The sequence below is a fragment of the Pinus tabuliformis genome, chromosome 8 (assembly GCF_031772625.1).
Source record: "Pinus tabuliformis cultivar Carrire ecotype Pingquan chromosome 8, CPIR1, whole genome shotgun sequence".
Taxonomy (NCBI): domain Eukaryota; kingdom Viridiplantae; phylum Streptophyta; class Pinopsida; order Pinales; family Pinaceae; genus Pinus; species Pinus tabuliformis.
Window position 1 is genome coordinate 216,629,830 of NC_142294.1, and position 24,452 is coordinate 216,654,281.

The window sequence follows — 24,452 nt, forward strand, 5'->3', positions numbered from 1 at the left end:
ACTTTCTTGCCCTCTTGGAATCTCCATAACTGTGGATATCATGTCTGGTAAGACCTGCAATTCCAGCATACAAACCTTTGAGTTTAGTCCTGTAAAATTCAGGGCAAATTCATTAGTAACTTGTGCATGACCTCCCTGGATCTTCTTGCAAAAATTCCAACATCTAGCTTGTTTAAATGCCTGCTCAACTTCTCTGTTCTTCAAGGTTATGTCTAAACCTTTAGGCTCATTTCTCAAACATTTACCTGATCTGTGGTCTTTCCTTTCTGTCGATCCCTCCATGAAGATTCAGAGTAATGGAGGCTGGAAATTCTAGCGCTGCTCAAACTCCAATCTCTGCCTCGCTTGAATGGTTGCCTCACTTGATAGCTACCTCGCTTGATGACAATGTTTTCAAATTGAAATCTTGCAGAATTGTTTCTCATGCAAGACATACAATCATCATTAAGAGTGTGCATACCTGGCTTTCCTTGGAACTTGTATTCCGTGTGTACCAATGTACCTAGTGGTTGTAATAACTGAGATAAGCGGTTGGACATGATATGTGGAGTGCATAAACTGACAATGAATGACGCAACCATAGATTAACTTGACAGATTTGACAGTTGGGAAAGATTCATTGCGGAATGCACGAATCTCCGATTTCGCAGCACGGTCAGTGTAAATTTTGAATTATGCACTGCGAAATCACCTAAAGGACCTTTGCACTGCGAAACTGCTAAAAAGGATTTATGCACTGCGAAAATACTTCAAGATGATTACATGTGCTACGAAATCACCTAAAAGGCTTTGTGGCATATAGTGATTTTTAAATCAAACTGACACATGGCTATGAGACCGGTGATGAATGAGAATGACCAGTGATGAATGAGAATGCATACTTGACTCAAGACCCCCTAAGACTCAGACTCTAACAAAATCAAACTTAGACTAGCACCGACCTTTACCATCAAACTAGTATGAGAAATTTTGACATTAGAATTCTTAAGTGATAACAGTGGCTCCACTTACAAAAGAGGGTAGATCAGGTCGGAGCGGGATGATGGCGGTGCCTTGAGGGTAGGGTTTCTGTGCACTGTTAAAGACACAGAGCTAGAAGCGAATAGATCGAGGCTAGCGGTTTTGCTCAGAAGGGGACAAAATCTAACCCTACAGATGGTCAACGAGGGGTCCATTGGGACCCCTTCTTTTAAACAAATAGTCATGTAGAAGCAGAAACTAACAGCGTAGGAAGGAGTCAGAATTTCAGGATACGAGAGACTCAAGCAGAACAACGGGAAAAACAAAGAGAAAAAACAAGAAGAGGGCAGAGGACCCAGCAGCAACCCACAAACCAATGAAAAAGAAGTTGAGGGACTGGAGAATAATGGAAAAAATGCCACGACCGGACAAAAACTCACAGATCATAATGAGAAGCAGTCAAAGGAGAAGGGGGAACAAAGGGAAGGCCCCCAGGGGAAAGAAGGAATGGAAGGTGAAACCAGCTCGAACCCCAGCAACCACCCAACAACGAACGGAACCTGCAAACCTAAGAAAGCAGAGACCCTCAGAGTTGTCATAGTAGATCCGGAGATCCAAGCTTATCGAGAGCACATGGCAGAGCATGCAGTCATTTGCAAGTTTATGGGCTTATGGCCATCTGAAAGAGCTCTATGTCAATGGATACGACAACAATGGAAACCCAAGGGCGATGTGAAACTACACTTAGGAGCAAAAGGTTTCTTTACTGTAGTCTTCACCAGCCTAGAAGACAAGGACAAAATTTTTGATGGAGGCCCGTATTTGTTAGCTTTAGCGGGTCTATACATGCGTCCATGGAAACCAAATTTTGTTCCAGAAAGGGAAACTTTCACTTAGGTACCAGTATGGATAAGGCTGTTTTCTCTTCCCATAGACTACTGGGGTATCTCAGCACTGAAACAAATTAGGGATCGGCTGGGTACTTTTGTCAAGGCCTCAGAAGCGACCATACAAAGAAAATACACCTCATGTGCAAGAATATGCGTGGAAATGGATGTATCTGGTGCTCTACATGAGGGTCTATGGCTAGAGTACAGGGATGAGGATTACTTCCAAGCAATAGATTATGAACAAATTCATTTTCGCTGCCGAAAATGTCATGAGCATGGACATCTAATGAGGGAATGCCATCTAAACAAACAAGAACAAGCTATTAAAATAGAGCAAGCAGATAGAGGCAGAGACAACTTTGTAAAACCCAAGATAAGACAAAGAGCCAACCGAAGAAGAACAAACAGAATAGAAATAGAACGAGGGAACCACATGAACACTTTTGAAGTCTTAGAGTTAGACAAAGAATCAGAGGATCTGAATAAAGCTCTCACCTCCAATGGAGGGACAACAGGTAATACGGGGCAAACTACAAAAGAAACATAAGAAACCATGATTAGCACAGAAGTCCAAATGAAGGAGCAAACAGAAGAACCTGAGGAGGATGCAGATATGCTCACCAGCGATGGAGGAAGCGATGATTTAGAACTGGAGGAGGTGCTAGCAAAGGAAGGAATGAACCTACCAGTCATGGCAGAAAACTGGAAGTCTCAAGGCATAGAAAATGTGTGGGAGGAAAAAATCAGAAAGGTTAATGAGCTATTCATTGCAAGGCAAAAAGTAGAGTTAGAAAGACAAAGTAGAAAGTTAGGTATAGCAAGAGGAGCTGGGAACCAATCAAAGAGGCTTCTCTGCAACTCAACAAGATCTAAGCAAAAAAAGAAGAGAGGAAGGAGAACAAGTGGTGAAGTTTTGCAGGAGCTTGGAATATTAATGATAAATTCAGGGAAGATGAAGGCTCTAGATGCCTTCCCATTTTACCAATAATTCTTCTAGTTAATCATGAAAATCATATCATGGAATGCAAGAGGGCTAAACAACCAAGCAAAGCAGAGAATTCTGAAAAGAAAATTTCAGAAAGAAAAACCAGATATCTTTTTCATTCAAGAAACTAAAAGCAGCAATACAAGCATGGCTAACATCACAAAGAAGCTTGGAAATCACATTAATTACATGGAAGTAGAAAGTCAGGGGCGAGAAGGAGGTTTAGTCACGATGTGGGACTCAAGAATGTTTCAAGTCATATCAGCAGAAGCAACCAGAGCATTTATAGCCGTGGAAGCCCAACCCACAGGTAACTCTGAATCCTTCTTATGTATAAATGTTTATGGATGCCAGAATATAGAGGATAAAATAACCTTGCTGAATTCTCTGTCAAGTTTAATTTCTAGACATCCTTATTCCAAATGCATTATGGGGGGTGACTTTAACATGATAACCACTCTTCTGGAGAAGAAAGGGGGAATAAGAAAACTCAGTAGGGATGCAGAATTATTTACAAATTTCATTGATAATGCTAAACTGGTGGATATCCCACCTAAGAGTGGCAGTTATACATGGAATAATAGACGAGGGGGAGATAGGCTGATTGCCTCTCGTCTGGACAAATTCATCATCTCAGAGAGCATCATTATGAATGGTATTCTAGTTGAGTCAGACATCCTTCCAAGTGGAGGATCTGACCACTGGCCAATATCTTTAATAACAGCTATCCATGGCACCCCAAGGAATAAACCTTTGAGATTCGAAAAATTTTGGTTGGATCACCCCAAATTCCTCATTCTGGTAGAGAAATGCTGGTCTGAACCGGTGATTGGAGGGGGTTCCAAAATGTTTAACCTTCAGAAGAAACTAAGGTACACTAAAGCCAAAATTAAAGAATGGAACATTACAGAGTTTGGATCTATTTTTAAGGAAAAAACCTTGATAGAAGACAAACTGGAACAGATTCACAAAGAGTGGGCTTCATGGCTCAACAATGAGGAATCTGCAGAGCAGGAAAGGGATCTAACTAATCAGTGGCATACACACCGCCAGCAGGAAGAGACTCTTTGGAAGCAGAAATCCAGAATATGGTGGCTTAAAGAGGGTGAGCAGAACACCAAATTTTTTCACAGATCTTCTCTAGATTACAGAAGTGCAAATAGAATTCTAGAAATCAAGAATGAGAATGAGGAAACTTTAAAGAATCACCGAGACATAGCAGCTTTACTAACTAGGCACTTCAGCAACATTGCCTAGGAACCGCTAGCAAACAGAGAGGATGCCATAAAGGAGCTCATCTCAACCATCCCCAAAACTATCACCGGAGCTCATAACTCAGCTCTAAGCAGAGAAATAACCTTAGAGGAAGTGGAGGAGGCTATCCGAAGTATGCCTAGTGATAAGGCCCCTGGACCGGATGGATTCACCATTAATTTTTACAAAGCCTGCTGGAACCTAGTGAAGCATGAAATATGGGAAGTTGTTGAGGACTCTAGGAAATCTGGTACCATCCTCAAATCTCTCAACTCAACCTTCATAGCACTTATCCCAAAGATGGAAGAAGAAAACTCTCCTGAGAAGTTCAGACCAATTGCTTTCTGTAATGTCATCTATAAAATTATTTCAAAAGTTATAGCTAACAGACTAAAGCCTATTCTTGCTGGCCTCATATCAGAAGAGCAATCCGGGTATGTCGAAGGGAGACAGATCTTAGACAATATTCTTCTAGCTCAAGAAATGATTGACACCCTGCAAACTAGGAAATTAGAAGGAATGCTAATGCAGCTTGATCTATCGAAAGCCTATGACAAAGTTAGTTGGCAATATCTAGAAGCCATTCTAAAAGCCTTCGGTTTTTGCAAACTATGGATCAATTGGATCTTAGCCCTTATTAAGTCCTCCAGATTCTCAATCCTTGTCAATGGATCTCCCTCTGAACCCTTTTCACCTACTCGGGGAATCAGGCAAGGGGACCCTCTCTCCCCCTTCCTGTTTGTTATCCTCATGGAAGGTCTCAACAGACTTATAGCCAAAGGAAAAAGAGAGGGGAAAATCAGGGGCCTTCAGCCTATCCAATCTCTACCAGCAACAACACACCAACAATTTGTGGATGATACGATGTTACATGGAACTCCCACAGTGAAAGAGGCTCTAGCTTATAAGAAAATCCTTGATCTTTTCAGCAAGGCGTCCAGAATGGAAATTAATTTTTCCAAATCCACGATTTACTTCTTTCACACTCATCCAGCTATTCAGAAGCACCTCTCTAATATACTTGGATTTAGAAAAGGGTGTCTACCTTCAAGATATTTGGGAGCACCGTTAACTCTCAAACCCTGGCAAAAAGTGCACTGGGAGAGAATTTTAGCTAACCTGGAGAAAAGGTGCTAGCACTGGACATACATAGCACTTAATTTTGCGGGGAGACTAGTTCTCACAAAGGCAGTTCTGCAAGCTATACCTCAGTACTTACTATCCATGCTGTCATCCCCCAAGGGAATCCTCCAACAAATTAGATCAATCCAAAGATCCTTTTTATGGAATGGTGATGGGGAGAAGAAAAAATGGGCGCTTGTAGCATGGCATAAACTCTGCAAACCAAAAATTATGGGAGGCCTAAATCTAGTGGATCCTTCAATCATCAACATGACCTGTGGTGCTAAACTCTGGTGGCGATGGATAAAAGAGCCCCATCTCCCACGGGCAAGACATTGGAAAGAGAAATACACCCCCGAATACAATAGTCATGATCTTATTAGGCTTCAGGAGGTTCCTGAGGGATCACCCATATGGAATCTTGCCCGCAAAAATCGCAACTTGGTACAGCAAAACAGTTTCTGGGAAATCCGGAATGGGCATTCAGCGCTTTTTTGGGAAGATGCTTGGCAGCAACTCCCAAAACTGGAAAATCTCGAACTCGATCATCTCAAGCAGAAGTGTCAACACGAAGGTCGTTACAGAGTTAACCAATACTAGAACTGGAACAGCAGGGATCCCATCTGGAGAGAATGGATAAACTTCGACTTAGATAATAGGAATGGGGAAGATGACAGTTCAAAGCATCTAATTGACCAACTACTCAAAAGGAAAATAAGGAATACGGACGAACAAGACCAGCTTAGATGGGGAATGAAGGGTAACGGAAATTTCTCACTCAAGGAAGCCAGGGAACTGATAGAAATTGCAGAGCAAAGGGAGGTTTCACCTTGGAGTCAAAACGTGTGGGACGGCCTGTTTTGGCCAAAAATCAAAACTTTCCTCTGGCTCTTAATGAGGAAAAAAACCTTAACATGGGAAAATCTACGCAGCAAAGGCTTTCATGGGCCGTCTAGATGCCCAATGTGCATGGCAGAGGAAGAGACAATGAATCATTTATTTAATTCCTGTGACTGGGCTTGCCAGTTATGGAATTGGGCGGAGGGTATAATGCTAAACTGTAACAGAAATAGGGAGTCCATTCAGGATATTATACAAAATTGGCAAAAAAAATTCTCAAAAAACTCCAGGGTCAACAACATTTGGAAAGTTATGCCCGGTTTTTTAACATGGACCGTTTGGAAGGAGCGTAACAGGAGAATATTCCAAGATGAATACAGAAACACAGAGCATGCCATAGACACTCTCATGAGAAATATTAAACAGTTAATTCAAGTAAAAGTGAAAGAGGAAACTAATGAGAAGCCGTCATCTAGTGACTTACAGATTTTAAAACTCTTCCAGCTGCACACCAACCGGAGCATGGCTACATCGAGAAGTCAGCAAAGCCCGCAGTCTGAGTTTAGTAGTTGGAATTACCCGTCGGTGGGATGGCTGAAGTTGAATTTTGATGGCGCATCCAGAGGAAACCCTGGGATGGCAGGTATCGGATGAATCATAAGAGACCATAAAGGAGACATTCTTCATATTTACTGCAAAGCACTGGGAGAAGGGACGAATAATGAAATGGAGTTTGCAGCTTTAGAACAGGGACTACGGATTCTAAAAGACATGCAAAATTATACAGTGATGGTAGAAGGTGACTCAGCCCTGGTAATCTTTGTGGCTAAGAGAATCTTTGGCGGAACCAAAGCAAGCAAAGCCACGAAGCATTGGAGATTAGCAAAGGTGACGGAAAACATAGATGAGTTGATCAGCGGCATGAGAGGGTTAGTCTTCCAGGCGGTGAGACGCAAGGCGAATGCGATTGTCGACCACCTAGTAAACCATGGCATCGATAACCAAAATAAGGAATGGGACAGCTGTTGGCAGCAGGTGAACTGCCCAAACTTGAAAAGGAAGTGCATCCAGCTGGCCGAACAAGACAAGGATAATGCCAACCGGGCTCAACCGGAAGGCGTTCTGACACCAAGCTTTTTTTCATGATGAAGAATAAATGAGTGGATACGGACATTAAAAGTTGGTAGAAAACAAAAAGACAGGTAATTCCGGTGCGTTTATGGCAACAGAAGGGGAATAAAGGGAACAAATCTAATATGATGGGCCGCAACGATCACCACCATCACCACAGCAAGTTGGAGGACACATGGCAATTTCTAATTAGAGAAGGAGGTGGCAACATTGATGTCAAAGGTTTGATACATCACTCGGAAAACACAGTTCAAAGCAGAAACAATTATGTCAATACATCCACGTCGTTTCGGGAGAATCGGTTGGGCATGAGCAATATCCTCCAGATCAACTATTTAGAAACGAGTGGAGGCATGAACATGAACAGAATTTTGCAGTGCATTGCTCCGGTTCATTTACTTTCGGCTCTCAGTGCCAGGTCTTACGTTGCAAGTGTTAGGATAAATATGGAAGGTGATGGCTGCCGTAGTGCTACTGCGAACATGGAACTCAAGACAGCAAGGGAAATGTATGAAACCAGAACCGTGTCGAAGAACAAACGCAAATTGTCTGAATTGGAGGCCTTTGTGAAAGAAGAAGAACAAAAGCGGTCGGAGCAGGATATAGCGCACGAAGTAGACTAGCTTCAAGATCCTGGCACAGTTACTAAGCGCGCAACTCAGTTTGTGCGTACTCAAGCAGAAAGCTGGAGAGTTAAAACCCTGTTGGCTCGTGCTCTGGATGCAACAGAAGATAGTAAAAGGCTCGCTCAGAATGACCAGGTAATCTCGGAGGCACAGATGAAAAGTATATATGGCATTTATGAAGCTTTGGATTTCAAAGTCACTGCAGTGCATGAGATGGTTGACTCTCTGTCCAATAAATTAACGGTGGTCATTAACCTCCTTAGGCAGATGCTCAGTCCAGAAGCAAGACAAACTGGAGGCATGTCGCAAGAAAAGCAGGAGGAATGTCGCAGCTATCACTCCCTGAAAGCAAGAGTTGATAGCCATGTGCTGGAACAGGCCTTGGATATGGTGAGCAGGTTCGAGCAGTCACTTTAATATTTGTGTTCTGTTGTTATCTCTCATCCTTCTTACCCGGATGTTCATATATCCTGATCGGTTTTTCTTGGGTCTCCCCAAAATATGGGATTTTGTCATTACCATAGTCTATGCGGGTTGAAGGAGTGCGGTCCTCGTTTTAGTATCTTCTATTCACAGGCGTTGTTAGATAGCAGGAACAACCACCCTGCGTGGTGTGCAGTTGATAGTTTTATGTGGTTTTTAGGGTTGCGAATCAGAATGTTTGGCTTGTTTCCTTCAGGCCTCGATCTGCTAGTGCAGATTTTTTGTACTATATGTTTTCTCTGTTAATATAAACCTCTGACTTACACAAAAAATGATAACAGTGGCTCCACTTGAGATACTGTGCTCCTGTAGTACACTAAGAACTCACAGGTCTAGTGCTTTGTCCATTTTATGAAAAACATAGATTTGCTTGACGAGCATTTCTTTCCAGCTTCTTGGGCCTTCACCTCGGGCTTGAGCTTTCTGTTCAGCTTGTCATTATTTGCAACAAAAGAAAAACTGATAAAATGGGTATATACAATGTTGTGAGAAACTGGCAGAATTTTGATCAATAATAATTCTTTAGGAACCTGCCATTGACAAGTCCTCCAGCATATGGTTTTCCATCAATCTCTTGCAGAATGTAAGTATTATTTCCATGAAAAGCAGAAATTTGATATGGCCCTTTCCACAAATTTTCAAATTTACCATGCTTACCTTTTTCTTCAATTCTAGCTTCCCATTTCAACACTCTATCATGGATCTGAAAGGTAACTTCTTTGATCTTTTTATCAAATTTTCTCTTGATTCTCTTCTGACTTTGTTGATGACTGTCAAACACCTCATTTCTTTTCTCCTACAAGGCTATCAGCTGATTGATTCTTCTTTGTACAACATTTGGTTCCTCCTCTAATCCTTGAATCAACTTCATCATAGGCACTCCAAGGGACATTGGAAATATGGCTACAACACCGTATACTAACTCATATGGCGATGTTCCAATGGATCTCTCTGTACAAATCCGGTCAGCCCACAAAGCATACTTTAATTTTAAATGCCAAGCTTTCTTATTTTCCTGCAACAGCCTCTTAATGATTCTTACAAGTCTCTTGTTTGATGATTCAGCAAGGCCATCTCCTTGCGGATAATAAGTAGTAGAATCCCCAAGAGAAATGTGATACTGATGACAAAAATTAATCATCTTCTTGGACTTAAAAGCTTGAGCATTGTCAGTTATAATCTTCATTGGACAACCAAATCTTGATAATATATTATTTTCTAAGAAAGAGATAGTAACTGAATCATTTGCTTGCCTTGTTGGGACCGCTTCTATCCATTTGGTAAAGTAATCAGTGGTTGTGAGAATCCAACGATGCTGACCTGATGAAGAAGAATGGATTTCCCCTATAAAATCTAATCCTCGTTGCTGGAAAGGCACTTCAACATATATGGGAACCAAAGGCAGTGGCATAAGCTTCCTCTTTCCTTCAAACACTTGACATTCATGACATGTAGCAATCTTTTTATAAATATCTCTGAACATAGTTTGCCAAAAATAGCCAGCCCTCAAGATCTTGTTTGCAGTAGCTTTCCAATAGTGATGTCCTCCACAATCTCCCTTATGGAATTCATCAGTGACTTTATCAGCTTCTTCTTCAATGAGGCAATTTAACAATATCCCTCCTGCATCTTTCCAAAACAAATTTTGGTCATACACAAAATATCTTAGAGATTTCAGCTTGACAAACTAGGCTTTGGATTTTGAAAGATTAGCAGGGGCTCTATTATGCTGCAAAACAAATGCTACATCCTTGTACCATTCTGAAAGCAAGAATTTTTCATTTATTTGGACCAATTCCTCTTCATTTTCAGAAATTTCTGAGATCTCTGTACTCAAGTTAATATCAAGACAGTCCAAATTTGATTGTGTCAGCAGCTTGGCTAAGCCTTGACCCTTTACCAACTTTGTGGGTTTAATCTCAATTTCATATTCTAACAATTTTGCTATCCATTTGCCCCTTTTTAAATATCTTTCTTCAATTATATATATATATATATATATATATATATATATATATATATATATATATATATATATATATATATATATATATATATATATATATATATATATATATATGTAATATAAAATTATAATTAATTAATTTTACCTTAATCTAAAAAATTATTTTTAAACTTATCATATCTATAATATAAAATTATATTAATTAATAATAATATAAATAATTCCCAAATGCGGGTGCACATCACAGTTAATAGGTTGGTGACAGAACGGGATGGCAAGTGGCCTTGCCACATGGCCCTCCATAATCCTGCACACCAATCCATAAAATGTATTAACATTGGCCATAAATGGCAATTAAGCTGGCACTGTCTTCAAACCGCCTGCATCTACCCGCCTCGGCTCGGCTCAATGATGACTTCTGGTAATATTAACTCCACTGCCCCAGTCTCTAATCCCCTACCTCTGCAATGCCAATTTCCTTTGGCAGCAGCGGAACCAAGCTCTCGCACTGCTACGAGTAGGCGTTGCAGCATTCTTAGCCGCATTAATCTTGACCCGAGCATTCATTTTACTGAAAGCCTAGTCTGCAATTTCATCTTCCACCCCGTGTCTACAGCTAATCCTTCCTCTGAGCCAACCTCTAAACCTGTTTCCCCTGGCATCAATATGCCCATAACTCACCATTGAATGCGTAGTCGAAGAGGGGGTAGCAGAGGTAGATTGTCCCACTGTCCTTCGTCTCTGGCCTCTGACACCTCCTCCGCTTCGGCTCAACTGCCTTCAGACCACTACCCAAATACTCACAGCGGTAGAGGCCACTCACGACCTCTCAGCCTCCAACCGACGCATTCTGACTTGCAACCCACGAGGAGGAGCCAGCCACATAAGGTGGACGTCATACCAGCGTTGAGCCAGCCAGGGTCAAGGGGAGAGACACTGCGCAAGGGCGAAGTATGACACTTCTCCGGACAAGCAAACTGAGGAGGGGAAGGACCATGACCATCAAGAAGAAGACGACATGGATCACTACAGATTTTTTGTCATGGAGGAACACCTGGAGCAACGGGAAGATGACACAGGAGCAGCGCAGCAGGCAGAAGGCGCCATGGATGAATACAGGTGTTTCGTTGTTGAGGAACTCTTGTTGCCACTGCATAACACCTAACGTTCAAGCATGAAACCTGACCGGCCACACAACTTGCCACGTGTCTTCAAGTCTTAGGTTCCGAGAATTACGATATCTGGTTTTTTTGGGGTTTCTAGAAAAACTTGCTGTCATATGGTTACTTTGATGATTTTATTTTTTATTTTTTATTTTAATTTTTTTGTTTAAAAAATTGGTTAAATACTATGCATAATTGTTGGTTTCCTTTGCGTGGGTAGCAAGATAATACCTGCAATTTTATTTTTGAACTGGACTGGTTTCCCATTATGGGTAGTCCAAACCTTGTTTTGCTGATTTCTGCCGTAACTGATGGCACAGACATACAAAGGCCAAAGCCTTAATGTACCATTATATTTTAGTAATGAAATTTAGCATAACTTTAAAATAATAATAATAATAATAATAATAATAATAATATAATTCTATTACACTACCATCAATATCAATACATAATAACAATTTTGCCACCTAAAAAATATATAATAAATCCCTCAACAAATTGAGGGCCAATTTGATCACTTCGCTTATATGTGGGAAAATTTGATTTCCATCATTTAACTTAATATAAATACCATAGTATGATCATACATATATATATATACACGAATGTTTAAAATTGGATGTTTAAAATTAAATATAATTTACATGTTTTATATATTTTAAAATTAATTGTGTGTGAGATAAATAATTTGCCTTTTTTAAGTTAACATTGACATTCAAATTTTAACTTTTGAAAAGAAAAAGAAATAAAAAATTGATTATAAATTATTTAAAATAACAAAATTCTTTATAATAAAAAAAAATAATAAATTTAAATAATAATAATTTTTTCCATGATAAAATAATTTAATAGTTTAATTATAAAAAATAAGTTATTTTTAAAATCAATAAATTATTATTGCAATAATAAGAAAGATAACATAATAGTTAGTATTTACAATTTAATTTAATTAAACTAAAAAACAACAAACACAAAATTTTTATCACAAAAATAAAACAATTAATAAAATATAATATTGTTAAAAGTCATTATCAAAAATTAAGATATATATATATATATATATATATATATATATATATATATATATATATATAATTCTTTTTATAATTATAATTATTGAAACATATTTCTAATATAATAATAAGTCATTTTAAATTAAAAATATAGAGAAAAATTAAAACTCATAAAAATGAAAAAAAAATAGAAAATAAATAAAACCAAAAACAAAAAATTGATAACTAATAGAAATGAAAGTTACTAAATAGCCCGTAATAAGACCTCAACCAATCACTTTACAAATAAATCAATTTGAATTGATGTGCGAAATCAAGAATTTACATCATATTTTCGAGCCTGCTAAGGGCATCTAAGACATTAATTGTTTCCCATCCATTCCTTGAGAGTTTTCCCCATGATTCTTACAAAGATTTCCCATTACTGGTAGCCTATGGCTATACATTCTAGAAAACATTATTCGAAAACTGAATGGGAGAACAAATTACTCCTCCATGGGTGTTGGATTGTTAATATCAAGTCCAATGAATTCTTCTTCATTCCTCTAGCCGTTCTCTCCAATTTGAGCTTTAGATGTTCAATTTATTGTTTCAGCACATCCACCTTGTCCTCCCGTTGCGAGATGCGCTCCTTTCCAAGTTGCTACTCCTGCATGGTCAAATCCTCCTTTTGTTATTGATGGATGCATTGTTGTAGAATTCTCAGACCTTCCTGAATTCCCAATTGCTCTTGCGCATAGTCCTTATAGGACTTCCTCTTCTTTCCACCTTCCCGAGTTTTTCCTCTACTGAATTAAAGTGCATGCTCATGATTTTCACCAGGGAACCACTAGAAAGCGTAGTCTCCAGTATGTCACAGAACCCCAACTTCGGAATTTTTATGACACTTAACCTAGAGCCCAAGATGTTCTACTCCAATTCCCCTACCCGACTCAGCTTACCTGCCCAATTCTTGACCTCATTTAGACAACCAACACTCTGCAAATCTAAACATAGCTTCCCCTCTCGACTACAAACACCTCTAGAGAGCACACTGAAGGCCAGCGCTTTGACCCAAAACCCGAAACAGATACTCAGTGACCCCAGCGTTAGCGGTTGGGCCTTCGCAGAGACCACCTCAGCAAGGATTAATTGTAATCCATGACAACATATCAAATCGTTACTCCATTTATAGAAGGTGTAGGTATGGGTTTTGATGAAATAATGAAGATTAGTACTCATGAAGCTGAGATCCCAATGTTCCACCTTAATTTCCCATATATCCACCATAATTTCCCATCTATTCTCCTCGTCCTTCATCCTAACCCATGCCTTCCTCCCACGCGTAGCCTAAGCAGTTTGGAGAAGAGGGATTAAATGATTCTCATGCTCTCACATTAACTTACTATCTCCTATGCTGGATTATCGGCCATTACAATAGGTTATATGTCATGCGGGCTAGGTTCTCACATCGTGATATCCCCCAAACCCAAGTGTAGTACCATCATGATGAATGCAACCATCTTGGTGCAATGAGCTGAGGCTATCAATTCCATGAGGCGCAAGGATGGGTTAAGTTGAATTAAGGGCGATGCAATAAGGACCAAGGTGCGGAAGGTGGAATGAAATGGAGGGTGCCATAACTAAGTGGAGAGGAGGGGGAACGAAATGAACGAGAGGCTTAGTGGGAAGTGAAGTAGAAGGGTGGCAGGGGTTAGGGAGGGCAGGTGAAATAGGAGATGGGGGGTGGGGTTAAATAGGGAGTGAATGGAGAGAAGACGGGCAGGGTAAGGAGAGATTATGTGTTACAATCCTTAAAATTCCCAATTTGTTATGCCCTTCTAAACTCGTGGTTGAGAGAAGAATGCCAACCTCAGGCCAATATTTGGATCCCATGACTAATATTAGGAATTCATATCTTTTCCGCTATCTCATTCACAATACTTCTTTCTGCATTCAACTGACAAGCCAAATTTTCTTGCTTAGCTGCTTCCTAGTTATTCTCTCATAGGATATGAAAGGATGACACTAAATAAAAGAAGGGAATCATACCTTGGGATCTCTAAATAATTTGATTTAGGCCTATCTTTTTTGTTGACACCTAATCTTCATGATTGGGAATTTTATGTAAATAAATAAATTGGGAAGGTGAACAGTCATCGGGAGATGAACTGAACAATCACTCCCTATTGTATATAACAATGGGTTACCTATGGAATATACACGAATCAGTTTTTTTGAGTTTTCTGCCAAACTGGAGTTACTCCTGGCCTGACATGGTATCAGAGCCAGTCCTAAAAATAGTCGTAACTCCCTTCATCTCTGCCACTGCCTCTGTCCTGAAATAGTCTGCCACTACCTCAGTGTCGAGTGCTACTCTGCCTCTATCGATGGCCTGGCATGCCCAGAGATGTGTTGGTGCATCATTTCGCTCTCACCCAATGCCCATGGTTGTTAACGTAACTGCCTTCACACAACGCTCTCACCGTTCTCTCACCCAACGCTCTCATTGTTCTGAGGGATTCCATGTGCAGCAAAAACGCCATCGACAAGATTGGTCGGGCAACCAGGAGTTCCTCTTCTTAACTTTGATTTTCAATTTGGGTTCCTTCATTTCACAAGATTCACGTTCAATGGGCTTCTTCTTATGTTTGTCTGCAAATTCACGTTACTGTTAAACTTTCCTACATTGAGTCTTCCCTTAAAGTACTGATATTTGCTTCGGCCCCAAGAACTGAATGATGCCGACCTCTGGACTTCTTGGAAAATCCTCGTAACATTGAGATTCAGTCTCAATCACATAGCCTTCGTCCAATCTCATAGATTTTCTGAGATTGTCATATTTGGTGAATCACATACTCTCGGAAGATATACTCTCTGGCATCTGCAGTTGAATGTTGTCTGATTGTGAACGCTGTCTGACATTTTCAATACCATTGAACGCTGCCTGACATGGTATCACAATCATTCTGTATTTATGTAAAACTCTTCACTGCCGTTAACCCTGAACGAATGCTTTAATGGTATTATGATTTTATTATGATATCGATTCGAGATACTTTCCCCAACTGAACTGCAAAGTCAGGAGGCTCTTGATGATGTCGTGCACCTCACTCTGTTTATGTGAAGTTGTCAAGGCTAAACGTTTGCACAAGTCAAATTCCTACTAATTTCTGCATCATATTAATCCCATTGTGATTATTTTCATATCTTATTATTTTGGTCAAGGTCTTTCAACTTTGAGATTAACGATTAAAAGGTTGGAATATGTGCGAAAGCGGCTCAGTATTGATAAGCACATATGAGAGCGCATTGTTGGTTTTGATAAGCACAAATGAGAGGGCATTGTTAGATTTTATAAGGAGTTTGTGAAGAAGGGACTTGTCTGGCTTGTCTACACATCGTTTGTTTCAGAGGATTATAGTTTTTGAGACTTGGAGATGTTGATGAAAGGGTTTAAAATCATCAGCCTTTGATTTGAATGCCTGTAGTATTGCGCAGTCTTGTTTAAAAATAAAATCATTCAAAGCATTTGTGGAGGTGAATAGTAGTATTGCATAGTTTTTTTTTTATCATTTGAATGGTAATGTTGCATTGAAGCATTAAAGTGATATGTAATATTGAAGTGATATGTACATAATATTTCAATGAAATGTTGATGCTTCTATCAAATATTAGAGGGATTTGAAAAAAAATATAGTGCATAAGGCTGTAACGTAAGGAAGTTTTTTTTATCAGCAGAAGTTATTTATCAGCAGAAGTTTTTTTATCAGTAGAAGTATTTTTTTACAGAATGCATTCAATCATCTCTATGGTAGGAAGAGTTCTCACTGGCAAGGAGAACTATCCTGAATGGTCCCGAATGATAAAACACAACCTCATCTTCAATGAGTTGTGGAAATGAGTGTGTGTCGGAGAAGGAGACAATGACCCAATGCAGCCTACATCAGACAAAGAGCTCGTCATTTGGGAAAACAAGAACAACAAAGCCTATGCACCAATGACAGCATCTGTAAATGAAGAAGTAAGTTGTCATATTTCATCATATTCAACTGCCTTTGAAGCTTTACAAAAGCTGAAAGAACTCTATGACTCACATTCTGCACTTGAAGTTGTTCAGCTCATGACTAAACTCTTCACTCTTGAACTGAAAAATAATGATCCTCTTGCTCTTGCATCTGAACTAAAGTCTATAATGCATGATATTAAATCCACTAAGGTTGAGCTGGATATCCCTCTTATTGCTTTTCTCAAGGCACTCTATCCTACCTACTCCAATTATCTTGAGTCTTTACAAGCAAATGGAAATCTTAAAGATATAACCTTTGACTCTCTTGTGAAAAAGTTTGCTGAAAGAGAGAAAGCCTTTGGAAAGAAGACAACTCCTGAATCTTCTGAAGACACTGTGTGCCTTGCTCATAAAGAAAAGCATCCTGCTCAAGATTCTACAAGAGGAAGAGGTGGACAAAGAGGAAGAGGAAGATACTTCAGAGGCAGGGGGGCAGACATTCTCAAGGAGAAAAAGTAGATCTGCATTGCATTCGCTGCAAACAAAATGGATCACATGATGCTTCTACATGCAAGCTACCATGGGACAAAATTGAGCAGAAAAGAAACCAGCAGAAAGGTAAAACCGATGATACAGACAAAGGTAAAGCACTTGAATCCGCTCACTATATTGAGGCACAATGTAACATTGGAGTAAATGAAGATTTGTTTAATGCTTCACTTGCTTCTTCGAAAAATTATTGGTTGCTTGATTCAGGAGCAACCTATCATATGACTCATAGGAAAGATTTTTTGAAGATTTCACTGACAATGTTGATGGAGCAGTATACTTTGCAGATCAGTCAAAAATCAAGCCATGAGGGCTTGGCACAATCAGGCTTAAACTGCCTGGTCTTCTAGACTTTCTTCTGGATCATGTTCTATATCTCCCACAGCTCAAGAGAAACTTGCTGTCCTTGGTTCACATCCGCCAGCAAGGTCACTCCATTTATATGTTTGATGGCAAGCTTGAGGTAAGAAAAGCATCTGACCACTCACTTGTCATGAGGGGAATAGAAGAAGAAAGACTTCTCAAACTGCAAGGAACCTCTGCTCATGCACAACATTTCTCATATATTTCTCATCATGAAGAAGGTACACTTCCATCAAGTTTATTATGGCATGTTAGACTTGGACATTTAAACTATGACAGTCTCCGCTTATTGAAGAAAAATGGTGTTGCTGGTTTGCCTACAATTCCTAGGAAACATAAGCAATGTGATGCTTGCATTCTAGGAAAGCATAGCAAACAGTCTTTTCATGATTCACATTCAAGAGCACATAGGAAGCTTGAACTCATTCATTCAGATTTATGTGGTCCAATGCCTGTTCCTTCTGCAAATGGAAATAAGTATATCATGACTTTTATTGATGATTACACCAGAATGTGTTGGGTTTATTTATTGAAGAACAAATCTGATGCTTTTCAAACATTCAAGAATTTTCATAAATGGATTAAAAATGATGCACAAACTCATATTGGGTCTATTCGCACTGATAATAGAAAAGAATATACATCAAATGAATTTGAAAACTATCTTCGCCAACATGGGATCAAAAATCAAACAATTGTGCCTTATAATCCCCAACAGAATGGTGTAGCAGAAAGAATGAATAGAACAATCTTGAATATGGTACGATCCATGCTTTTCTTCAAAAATGTAAAGATAATGTTTTGGGCTGATGCTGTTCTATGTGCTGCATATATAAAGAATAGATGTCCATCAAATGCTATAAGAAACAAGACTTCTTATGAATTGTGGTATGGACATGTTCCTTCGGTAAAACATCTCAGGATCTTTGGTTCCACCTGTTATGCTTTGATACCAAAGGTACATAGAAAAAAACTTGGTGCTAGAAGTCGTAAGTGTATCTTCCTGGGGTATTCAAACACCTCTAAAGCATACCGCCTCTATGATGAAGTAAATAAAAAGTTTGTTGTATCTAGAGATGTCATTTTTCTTGAATCATCCAAATCTGATAATGTTGTTGAGCGGCAACTTGATCGCTTGGATAGATTCGCAAAAATGAAATCATTTCAAGAATTTGATAATCGGATTCCACATCTTGAAGGGGGGATTCCTATACTAGATCAACATGTGGAATCTTCTTCTGAAGAACAATCTCCCCGGCATGAAACTCCAACAACGGATGATGCTTTAAGTGATGTAATTGATAGAATTGGGAGACTCAATCTTGATTCAGTCCCAACTCAATCAGCAGAGCAGCCTGGACCATCTCAGAAAGGTCCCCCAAAGTGGCTGACAAAGACACTTGAAAGTGTTCATCCTGATGAAATTGGAAAAACAGGAACCAGAAATTCAAACCGACAAAATGGAGGTGATGTAGATGACTCTAATTCACCTGTTGATATGGATGTTACTTATGATTGTGAATTGAACTTGTCTACAGATTCTGAACCAACTTCCTTCAAAGAAGCTGCTTCTCATGATGAATGGAAAGAAGCGATGCAAAAGGAGTATGATGCTCTCATAAAGAATGGCACTTGGAAGCTGGTTGATCCTCCATTTGGAACCAAACCAATTGGCTGCAAGTGGGTCTACAAGAACAAGTACAAAGCTGATGGCTCACTTGACAAGCACAAAGCTAGGATTGTGGCAAAAGGTTTTGCACAGAAGGAAGGGGTCGATTATGAGGAAACTTTTTCCCCCACAGCAAAATGGGCCACCATCCGGACACTATTTGCACTAGCAGCTCAGAACGGTTGGAAAGTCCATCAAATGGATGTAAAAACTGCATTCTTGAATGGAGATCTAAAAGAGAATGTTTTTATGTCCCAGCCTGAAGGATTTGCTGTGAAAGGACATGAACATAAAGTATGCAAACTTGTGAAGTCCTTGTATGGCCTCAAACAAGCGAGCCTGGTATGAAAACCTAACTGAGCATCTTCTGAAACTCAACCTCAATCATTTTGATCTTGATGATGCAACTTTGTTTGTCAAGAAAGTTGGCAAAACAGTTGTGTATCTTGTGGTATATGTAGATGATCTTTTAATGACAGGGAACAATGAAAACTACATTGCATCCATAAAGAAGGAATTGGGGAAAAGTTTTGAAATGACTGATTTGGGCTATGTTCATTACTATCTTGGCATTGAATTAACCCAACATCCAAAAGGCATATTTCTTTCTCAAAAGAAATACATTGGAGATTTGTTAAACATATTTGGCATGACAGAATGCAATCCTCTTTCTACTCCAATGGAACAAAACTTAAAGCTCACATCTATTGAAGGAAAGGAATTTGAGGATGCAACAAAGTATAGACAACTTATAGGAAGTCTCATCTACCTCACTACTACTCGACCAGACATTTCATTTACTGTTGGAATCCTCTCCAGGTTCATGCAAAAGCCTTGTGAGGGACATTGGTCTGCTGCAAAAAGAGTTCTAAGGTACTTTAAGGGAACTCAAGACCTTGGAATCAAGTATACACAGGTGGACGACTTCAACTTGATTGGATACTCTGATTCAGACTTCGATGGAGACAAAGAAATTGGGGTATCTACTCCAGGATATGCTATGAGTCTTGGATCAGGAGCTGTCTCCTGGAGATCACACAAACAATCAGTTCCAACAGATTCCACAACAGAAGCAGAATACGTGGCAGCAGCTGAAGCAACGGAAGAAATTGTGTGGCTCAGGAAAATTCTTGAAGATTTGCAGGTAAAACAAGTACAATCAACTCCACTCATGATTGATAATACCTCTGCAATAAAGTTGGCCAAGAACCCAAAGTTCCATGATCGAACAAAGCATATCAATACTAAATATCATCTGATTCGACATCATGTTGAGGCCAAAACAATCCATCTCCGTCATTGTTCCACAAATGAGCAAATTGCAGACATCTTCACCAAAGCACTTGGAAGGGAAAAGCTTGAATGATTCAGAATGATGCTTGGACTCACCAACATCCCTTCAGATTAAGGGGGGGAATGTTGACACCTAATCTTCATGATTGGGAATTTTATGTAAATAAATAAATTGGGAAGGTGAACAGTCATCGGGAGATGAACTGAACAATCACTCCCTATTGTATATAACAATGGGTTAACTATGCAATATACACGAATCAGTTTTTCTGAGCTTTCTGCCAAACTGGAGTTACTCCTGGCGTGACATTTTTTGTTGATGAATTGCATTTCATATGTTTTATGATCAACATTGAGTCCCCTAAGACTTGGATCTTTCTGATGCCATTTTCTTGAGCCAATGATAGGCGTAGAAACATACCATAAGCGTCAACTTTATTGTTTGTCTTCCTATCCATGCCCAAAGCATATCTGTCTTCAATGTTTCCTTCAGGATTAATGAGAATCCCTCCCCCTATTTCCACCCCATTGAATTCCCAATGTTAAACTAGGAATTAGTGGGATAAATTTTTGGTCAAAGACAAACTAATAGGCAGCCAAAGCAAAACTTAATGCATAATACCATGTGCAAAACTTAGTGCGTAATACAATGTGTGCCCAAATATAACAATGATATTTGATGATTGTAAAAATATATAATTTTATCTGAACAAGAGTAAGACAACTAGCAAATCCATTCCAAACACTAAAACTCTAGAGGTAGGAATTGGTGATGAAACTTGAAATCATTTTAATAATTGATATAAGAGATATTGATTTTTTATAAAATTTCAAAAAAATTGTCTTCCATTTATCATAAATTATTTAAAATAACATCATTTCTGTGAAGAAAAGAATCAATATAAATAATAATAATTATTCCTCATTATAAAATAACTCAATCATGAAAATTTTTACCACTTTCAAAATCAATAAATGATAGTTGGAATAATAATATTTTCTTCAAAGTTACATGCCTAGGAAGCTCTCCACTTAACTTTGTAGTAGTGAAAATTAGGTGGCATTTCCACCCCTTCATGTTTTCTACTCTAATGCCACCTTTAATTATAGCAGCATTTTGACAATATCAGCTAGCTTTCACGGCTGGCCAATTGATCCTTTGTCTTCATGTACTAATGATGGCATGAGTTCTAGCCGTTCATGCCTAACGTCCCCACTAATAACATTCTTTGTATCGTTGACCGCTGGTCTGTTTGAACTTCAATGAGTAGCACCATCGTCACAATATCCGTCAGCACTAGTGAAGAACTGGACGGGAAAGATAGACCAAAACATAGAATGACTGTGATTGTTCCACGTCACAATATCCCGCCTTTTTTTATCTTAGCAACATTCTTGCAAATTAAGTTAGGAATTTCAAAACTCAACTCCTGGTGAAATTTGACAGGTTTGACAACTCCACTGCCCGTTTTCATAGCAGATTGTTTACAAGACAACTGAAATAATAACACAGACAAACAATTGACTTTTAAATTGTTTTCGGAGATTTCTTGAGGCCTATTTAGCGCAGGATCTCGTGGGCTCAGTACAAATAAAATAAGAAGAGAAATAAACCGTGAACAAGCGGGAAAATAATTCCAAAACATTAACCAACAAGAAAACGGAAAATGTTCAGTTCTTTCCAATTCTACTCATTCCGAATATTAATAGCTCACTGTACGTCTTCCAAAATGAAATGCCCAACTCCAGCAATAACAGATACTTCTTACATAACTCCATCAAATAAAATCTAAGCAAACTCACCATTTCAAACATGAGATGCAAGACAATTCAAATAGTTGAAAGAATGATGGAACCTACAAATGAAAACTTGAGTCTCAACAGGAACATTCGGTTGATATAATAACTGTGAAGCTCTGTGGTGGTCATGAAAATAGTTTGCTCTGCGTCACACTTGGTTAGTACAAGACCAGTATTCCATGTGACTCGTTGACTGCTTCAGAGTCCGAATGTGTGAATTGTTTAGTACCTTGCCGCCCTTCACACTATTCGAGCCTCTGCCACATTTCATGTGTCCCAAAGGTGCGTTGAGTGAATATTTGCACAAGATGTTAACGAAATGGAGTCACTGTCCTTAGCTGAGGTTAGAATGTAAACTTGAAAATGTCAACGAAATGGAGTCACTGTTCTTAGCTGAGTTTAGAGTGTAAATTTGAAAACATACTTAGGTCAATTATTTAGAATGAATCGAAGACGGCGTTTTTTATTGATTTTGTTCCTTTGCATTTTTTATTTTTCTAAAAATCAAATATTAAATTTAACAACTTTCATTGCAATGGAATATCAAATTCACCAACTTTCAGTAAAATTGAATTTAAGCAAAGTTGAGAAAACTGAAATAATTTGTTAATTAATTGCTAATTTTTTTTGGGTATCTCATTGTGCGGTCCTTAATTTGTATAAGAAAAATATATTAATTCTTGTTATAAACAAGTGCTGTATTGCAGCTTTTCTTATTATAAACAAGCGCTGTATTACAGCTTAGTCTATATTTGAAAGGTAAAAAAAAGTTCATAATCAAACTTAATATTACTAAATATAGTTTGTTATATCATAATTAGTTACTTATAATGAGTCCCGAGGATGAGTTTTGTTAAGACAACAGAAAATTAAGACTCTGAATATCCGAATCCTGAATCACAAAAACCACATCACAGAAATGAATGAGTCGGCTTCTCTCTTTTGTAAATCAGTCTTGAGGATGAGTGTTGTTCTAGACTCGAAACATAGACAACAAAAAATGAAGACTTTGGAATATCCGAATTCTGAATCACAAAATCCACACCACAAAAATCTACAAACCACCATATTCATAATCACTTTAAAGCAAAAGAAAATTAAAACTTTAAAAATAATGTTCATATAAATAATTATTAATGGTAATTATAATTAAGTACTAACACCAGATTTACTCATATCATCAAACGATTTCAAATATGAGATGGAAGGCAATCCAAATCGTTACAAGAATGATGGAGTTTACAAATTGCATTGGAATAATAGAAATGATATGTTTATAATGAATTGATGAGTTGTATTTTCTTAGTTATTGTTGAGTTTATTTATGATGAGTTGTGTCTTCCAAGTTTGTGTAGGTGATCTAATTATTTAAATCTAAATTATCCTCAAAATTATTTATATATATTATAAATATATATATATATTAATTGTACAAACAATTTAATCAATAAAATTTGATTTCATTTTATGCATATCTGTGATTTTCTAATAGATGCAAGTTAAGAACTTTCTCAATTGATATAAAGGAGTGTGAGTTGTTTCTCGATTGATATAAAGGAGTGTGAGAATCTCTGGTGGTCAGGATAATATTGTGCTCTGTCTCACACTTGGTTAGTACAAGAGTAATAATCCATGTGACTCGCTCACCCTTCACACTTTTCGTGCTTCTGCCACCACTCATGTGTCAACTTTATCACACAAGGTGCATTGAGTGAACGCTTGCACAAGATGTTAACAAAACGCAATCACTGTCCCGAGCTTTTTCGTGCTTCTGCTACCTTTCGTGTGTCAACTTTATCACAAAAGGTGCATTGAGTGAACGCAATCACTGTCCCGAGCTGTGTTTAGAAAGTAGATTTGACAACTTACAGATATCAATTACTTAGAAGGAATGAAAGAGAGGTTTTTGACGGATTTAGTTTTTTTTTTTTTTTTTATTAAAATATTAAATTCAGCAATTTTCGTTATAATGAAATTCAAGCTAAGATATCAGAGAAAGTGCCAAGTAGTTTGTTAATTAATTAATCCTTATTATAATTTGCATTGTAGTTAGTGCTATATGGTAGCTTTGTCTATCCTAAAACGTTTAAAATTCAAATCAAACATAATATCAGTGAATATATTTTGTCAAAAGAATTAATTATTTTAAAGAAAATTTAATTGTTTATCTTTTCAGCAAAAGGAAATTTAAATCTTTCAAATCTAAATTTATATTTTTTTTTAAATTTAAATTTATATAAATAGTTATTAATTGTAATTTTAAATTAGGTGTTCACCTTATCATAAATTTTTCAAATCTAAATTTATATAAATAGTTACCCATTATAATTTTAAATTAGATATTCATATTATCA